This window comes from Staurois parvus, unplaced genomic scaffold, assembly GCF_062004578.1.
Source record: "Staurois parvus isolate SC_StPar_1 unplaced genomic scaffold, SC_StPar_1.0 ptg000017l, whole genome shotgun sequence".
NCBI lineage: Eukaryota > Metazoa > Chordata > Amphibia > Anura > Ranidae > Staurois > Staurois parvus.
Genome location: NW_028317813.1, coordinates 15,065,861 through 15,072,955, shown reverse-complemented (window position 1 = coordinate 15,072,955; position 7,095 = coordinate 15,065,861). Strand labels below are relative to the sequence as shown.

Below are 7,095 nucleotides of genomic sequence, written 5' to 3'. Positions count from 1 at the left end.
AAAAACGATTTTTTTTACCTTAACTGCTTTCCCGCCACCCTGATTTTGCATTGCTGGGTAGGGGGAGCACGTGCGCCACACACGCCCTACCTGCACCGCAACTAGCGACCTCAGCTGTCAATCACTGGGTCCCTTTGAGCCCTATGAGGAAGTCAGAAGTGATGTAACGCGTCAGAGAGAGACTGTGCGGCAACCAGAAGTGACGAAAGCGGAACTGGAAGTGACATGATTGGCGCCATTTTGTGTCACTCGGCAGTGGTGAGAGCACTGCAGGGCTTCACATGGTTCGGTTTCACTATCTGCAGCATTTTTGAACTTGTTATTAGTTATTCTTGTTAGTGGCTATCTATTTGGGCCAATAAAGAAGGCAATTTTGTACTGCACCATTTGGGTTTCTCTTTTGTGTTTTTTCCCTTACATGATCATTTGGGAGGTGATTACAGAGGAGGAAGAAGGGTGGTTGTGACCACTTTCTATGCCTGTAAATCCATTACCAACCAATCCATGGAATGATACCTGTGCATCTTGAAGAGAGTGATATCTTGGTGTACGGGAGATGGTGATTGTTTTCTTTAAGCGATTTGGCCAACCATGAAAATGGGGGGCAAATTAATTTGGTGAGTGTACACCCGAAAGGGGGGACATTTATTTTTTACACGTAGTGAAGTTGTTTGGAGAATTTGAAAACATTTTTGTGGGGCTTTATATAGGACTTTTTCACATCAAAAGTTCCATTTTGATATTTTGTTTTATTGTTTTCATTTACTATATGATATTTTGCACTACTGAACCACATTTTTTTTTTAATCACTGGGTCCCGGCCAGTGATTCTTCGTTGGCACCCAGCGATTGCTGAGTATCACTAATGGGGAAGAGACCTGTATGTAAACAATACAGATCTCTCCTCTGCCAGCTCCTGCACATTGCTTTGTATTGCTATGCATAAATATTGTTTTTTCTTAAAATTGTCAGTCTTTTTCTGTTTATAGTGCAAAAAATAAAAAACGCACAGACGATCAAATACCACAGAAAGAAAACTCCATTTGTGGGAAAAAAAAGGACATAAATTTAATTTGGGTGCAGCGTTGCATGACCGCACAATTGTCAGTTAAGGTAATGTAGTGCCTTATCGCACAAATTGGCCTGGTCAGGAAGGGGGGTAAATCCTGTGGAGGTCAAGTGGTTAATGCAAGCAATGCATTAAGGTAAGAAAATGTTTTTAGGTTTAGTATCACTGTAAGTTTATTATTTATTCAACACAGTGGAAGGTACTTCCATTGAACCTTGTGCTGGTGGCTCTTCTCCTACTTGAAATTTTCTAAAATATTTTACCTTATTAAACAAATAACTATTTATATTGAACACATTCAAATCAGCACTAGGGAATAACATTGGCATCTTTGAAGTTGTGAAAAAAATTACAGTTCAAATAATTTGATATCCTTACGAACAATAAAGCCCAGAGCTGGGGAGCAGAACTGATGATGTCTCCATTATTACTTGTCTTTTCCCCTTGTCATATCTACTATACTCAGTGGGAAGTATTTGCATTCCGCTTTTTGCATAAAATGGTAGCTAGGTAGGTGGAATACTGTGTTTAGACTAGTATTGCTTAGATATTTTTACATAAACCTACCATGGCAACAAGCAAAAGCTGAACACACTGTATCCTATGTAACACAGCAGTTATTTTAAAAACCAACAGAAGCATATTTCAAGGACTTGGAAAGTGATAATGATCTACAATTCTAATACACAGAATCTGACTTTTACACAGGCTGCCCTCCCATTCAGTCTATTATCAATGCTGTTGTCAGACTTATGTACCTTAGCAACCATTTAGTGTCTGCCACCCATCTTTGCTGATCATTTCACTGGCTTCTGCTCTCCCAGTGAATAAAATTCAAAATACTAACCACAGCATACAAAGATTTCCACAACCTCCTGCCCTCTTGCTCTCTCCCAGGAGTTGAACTTCATATATGGTAGCAATACTTCTACTGCTACTACTGCATATATGACTGCTTCCTTGGTTGTTAACCACCTTCCACCCACCATATAGTCCAATGACGGGCACAAGGTGGTTCTCTTGTTCTGATAGGATGTCATATGACGTCCTTCCATTCTCGCCGCGCATGCGTGGCTCAGGGAGTGTGCAGCGCGGCGATCGGCGGTGCGCTGTCCCTCGAACACAGCGAATCACCGATCCGCGGAAAGAGCCGAAGATGTCGGCTCGGTCATGTGATTAGCTGTGTCCAATCAGTTGCCGCCTATCAGTGCCAGTCAGTGCCACCTAACAGTGCCAGTCAGTGCCGCCTATCAGTGCCATATATCAATGCTGCCTTTCAGTGCCCATCAGTGATGCCTGTCAATGCCCATCAGTGCCACCTACCAGTGCCTCCTCATCAGTGCCCATCAGTGCCACCTATCAGTGTCCATCAGTGCATCTTATAAGTGGCCATCACTACAGCCTCATTAGCGCACATCAGTGAAGGAGAAAAATCACTTATTTACAAAATTTTATAACAAAAACTAAGAAAAAACTTTTTTTTTCAAAATTTCCAGTGGTTTTTGGTTTGTTTAGGAAAAAATAAAAAGCCCAGAGGTGATTAAATACCATCAAAATAAAGCTCTATCTGTCACAAAAAAATTATAAAAATTTCATACGGGTACAGTGTTGCATGACCGCGCAATTGTCATTCAAAGTGTGACAGTGCTGAGAGCTGGAAATTGGCCTGGGCAGGAAGGGGGTATAAGTGCCCTGTAGGCAAGTGGTTAAGGAAGCACCCATCACCTGCCTTGTGCTTAGCAACAAGTGACATCTTCAGGCCCCATCAGGGGCGGACTGACAACTCATGGGGCCCCGGGTAATAGGGGATCATGGGGCCCCTGTATCCTTGCCCAAACTCAAAAAAGCCTATGACAAAAGGTACCAGGGGCATCTCATGGGGCCCCCTACTGACCCCGGGCCCTTGGGCAGTGCCCGAGTTTGCAAATGGTCAGTTCGCCCCTGGGCCCCATTCGTTTTCCTGTCATTAATCCCCATTCATGTAAACAAAGGAACAGGGTCAGCACTATCTTTTACAGACCAAATATGGCCACATGGCCATACATAACCCACCTCTTTGCTTACATCTAATGACTAAGCCCGAGAAATGTAGTTTGGCATGGGTGGGCAATGGGAGCAGATCATATTCGCGGTCAGCGATGTGACGAATGCAGGTGTCCTCACACCGTTCTCTTCACCATCCTCACACCACGTTGTCACTTATGCAACAATGGCACTCTCAGCCCCACACTGCACAAAGATTTTCCAGCTTGCGAGACCACAATAGAAGCATAGAAAAGTGACAGCAGAAAAACACCAGGAGTGGGCAATCAAGTCTGCCCCTTTTTTTTCAATTTTTTTTGGGGGGAGGTTGTTTTTGTTTTTTGAGGGTTTTTTTTCTCTTTTTTTTCTTTTTTTTTTGTTAACCTTTTTGTCTGAGTATAGACCTATGCTTGTTAAAGCATGTTTTAAGCTAATTACTGTTGACTGGCTCACTACCTCTGCTGGAAGTTTATTCCAAGCATCAACTACCCTTTCAGTAAAATAGTACTTTCTGAGATTAGTTTTGAACTTTCCTCTAGTTAGTTTAAGGTCATGTCCCCGTGTTCTTGATTTTGGTTTTGTGTTGAAAATACTACCCTACTGAACCTTATTCACCCCATTGATGTATTTAAAGGTTTCAAGCATGTCTCCCCTTTCCCTTCTTTCCTCCAGACTGTACATGTTAAGATCCAAATTCTAGGTGCAACAGAGTGAGAGAAATTGTTACTGGGTTTAGTTACCTATGCAATTAACTCTTTAAACTATATATATATAAGCTGTAAGTACCACCCTTTATCTTCGCGCTTAAGTGATGGTGAAAATAACCCATAAATTAAATATGATTTAACAAAGCAGCTGTTTTGAATAATAAATTATAAATAAATGAACGAGTGATTAGAATCGTTCTCATAAACAGCGCTCTGTTATACTAGATTGCCCTCAATCAAAGGGTCATAAATAAACCGATATCACATAAAAAACAACACATATAGAAGAAAAATAATAAAGAAACTTCCACCAAAGTGAAAAATTGTGAAAAAGTTCAGTTCATTGCAATGATGTGGTATTCCTTTAAGGTTGCTCAATCCACCATCAATGTGATCCTGCAGTGATTAACACCCCATTGAATTAAACACTCACCAGATGTTGGTGAATAACCAGTTGTGGAAAATCAACCTCCTTGATGCTGAATGGTTGTAAAAAAGACAATGGAATATTCAACCTCAGTAACACAGAACAACCTCCAACCAATGAAGTATTGATCACTCTCACTTCGACCTCCTCATCATCCAGATTTAATTATATTAATTCAACTCCATATGTGGTCAAAAGTGAAAACAACCACATAGTGTAATTCTGTTAACACATTTATTAACGTGAAAACACCCTTTAAAATGGAACTCACATTGAGTCAAAAAGTAAAGCACATTGTAGATAGTACTCCAAACGTAGTGGCTGCCGCTTCCGCGGCCAATGACAGTCTCACCACACACTATCTCGTACGGATTCCCACAGCAATGGTCACGTGATCGCACCACATGGTCCCGGCGTGCGTGCTGACATCACAGATGGTCATTCCCTGACGCGTTTCATCATTCTGACTTCCTCTGAGGGTGTGACCATGCGCAAAAGCCCGCTCCTTATGTCATTAGTTAGATAAACTAACCCCTTACTGCCATCTTGTGGATAAATACTATATAGCTGACAAAATAGGTAAATTAGCAGGAAACCTTATAAATATTAAGATCTCGTCCTATACAATATATGTATAACGGGTCAAATTCAATTACAACCAACCAAATGTCAATCTTAATTCTTAAATGTCATATATCAATACAAATATACAAATACAGTAAAATTATATAATAAAGCTAAAATTAAAATTAAATTAAAGTATATAATAAAATAAATATTAAATTGACAATTAATGATGACATAGCAAAAAAAATGTATATAAAAAATTAATAATAAAAGTAAAAGCATCAATAATCACTAATAAAACTATTAATATCTAGCTCAATATTTAAGCCATTAGGTGTTAAGGCATCAGTAAGGTAAATTCATTTCGTTTTCCTTTTGGATAATTCCCTTACCCTATTGGAGCCTCGCCAAGACTGGGGAATAGTATCTATTCCCTAAAATGTAACACAAGAAGGGTCTCTATTGTGATGCTTCCTAAAGTGCATGGACACACTATGATATTTGTATCCTATTGATATATTGTGTAGATGCTCATTGATCCTTTTTCTAAGATGTCTTTTAGTGCGACCTATATAACTAAGGCCACATGGACACTCCAAAGCATATACAATGTGAGTGGTTTCACATGTTACGAAAGCTGGAATATCAAATTCCTTTCCATTTGATTTAAATTTAGTAAGTCCCCTAAACCTACTCATCACCCTATTGCATACAGAGCATTTTAGGCACGAGAAAAAAACTTTTTTATTCGCAAACATTTCCAATATACCCGGTGGGTCTATAATTTTCTTAACCACTCTATCTTCAAATGTAGGGGTCTTTCTATATATAAACACTGGTCTATCCAGTAATAATGGTCCTAATACCTTATCCATTTGCAATATATGCCAATGCTTAACAAATATATTTTCAACTTCCTTAAACTGAACATGAAAATCGGATCAAAATCCCCACTGGTGATTGTTACTATTTACATTCATTTGTTTATTCCCCAGGCATTGCTCCCTGGGTATATTATACACCTCATCTACAGTATCCTAGAGGGATTTTCGCTCATATCCCTTTTCGATTAACCTTTCCATAATTAATTTCGATTGGGTTAAAAAGTCACTATCCTCATGACAATTTCTCCTTACTCGCATTATTTGGCCTTTAGGTGTATTTTTAAGCCATGAGGGATGGTGCCCACTATACTTATCTTTATTATTTTTCTTCTATATGTGTTGTTTTTTATGTGATATCGGTTTATTTATGACCCTTTGATTGAGGGCAATCTAGTATAACAGAACGCTGTTATTGAGAACGATTCTAATAACTCTTTAAACTGCCACTACCAACTTTAACTGAAGAGTCAGAAACTTTCACAAGATTAGCAATTACAAATATTATTTTACAATAAACACACACACAGTGCCACAGAAATGTACATTCAGAAATTTATCATATACAGTAGCGCTCTTCAAGAGACAGGATTCCTTTAGTTTGAGTTAGCAAGTTAGAGACAGTTTCAGCAGTTTTAAAATAGGGCTTAATAATGAAATGGTCAAGGTCAAAATGGTGCAAATAAAATAATTACAAAAAAAAAAAAGAGAGACAACAATGCAACAGAGAAGTAAAAAGAAGTTGAGGGTGAGAATACTCAACAATGTCCTGGTTTCAGCAGAATCCAATAAATAGGCAAAGATGGTACAGTGGCTCTCTCAAATCCAGTTAGGTGTACATTGGTTTGATGTTAAACAAGAGCTATAAAAATTAGGTCGCATTCCACTTTTCTTCACATCAAGGGAGGTGTTGACAGAGACCATCTGACCAATCATCCAGTCTAAGGGGAGGTTGATGGGATGTCACTATGTTTATGACCAAGGCCTAGATACAGATTTAATATCTCAGAAATACCTACTGTTTACAGACTGCTAATGTGCATATTAATTACCAGCATGAAATTTGCTTTGGAATGAATATAAATATGACAGTTTTCAGATGTCTACTTTACCTAAGAGGGATACGGGATGCCAGTGGTTGCCCATATTCTCTAATATATGGGTGCTTGGACTTAAAGCACTACATATTAACTGGGGGAGGTAAATATATCCTTGTTCTGGCTGTGCTATTATTATTTAATGAGTTATGAATATACTGATGTTTTAGAGTCTTGGCTGCTAACCAATCAGGAACATGTATTGCTACGAAATTTACAATAGGGGGGAGCTACAGATATCTGCTAAAACTCCAGTCACTCAAGCGGGCAAGTCAGACATTTTTATTAGGGTTTTCCAGATTGAAGTGTGGATTCGGCTAATAAG

The 7,095-nt window shown here is 38.9% G+C and overlaps 1 pseudogene; it reads right to left on the bottom strand.

Moving 5' to 3' along the window:
- Positions 1-5,073: 5,073 nt before the first annotated feature.
- On the bottom strand, positions 5,074-5,934 carry LOC149473345 (uncharacterized; annotated as a pseudogene).
- Between the last annotated feature and the right edge of the window lie 1,161 nt (positions 5,935-7,095).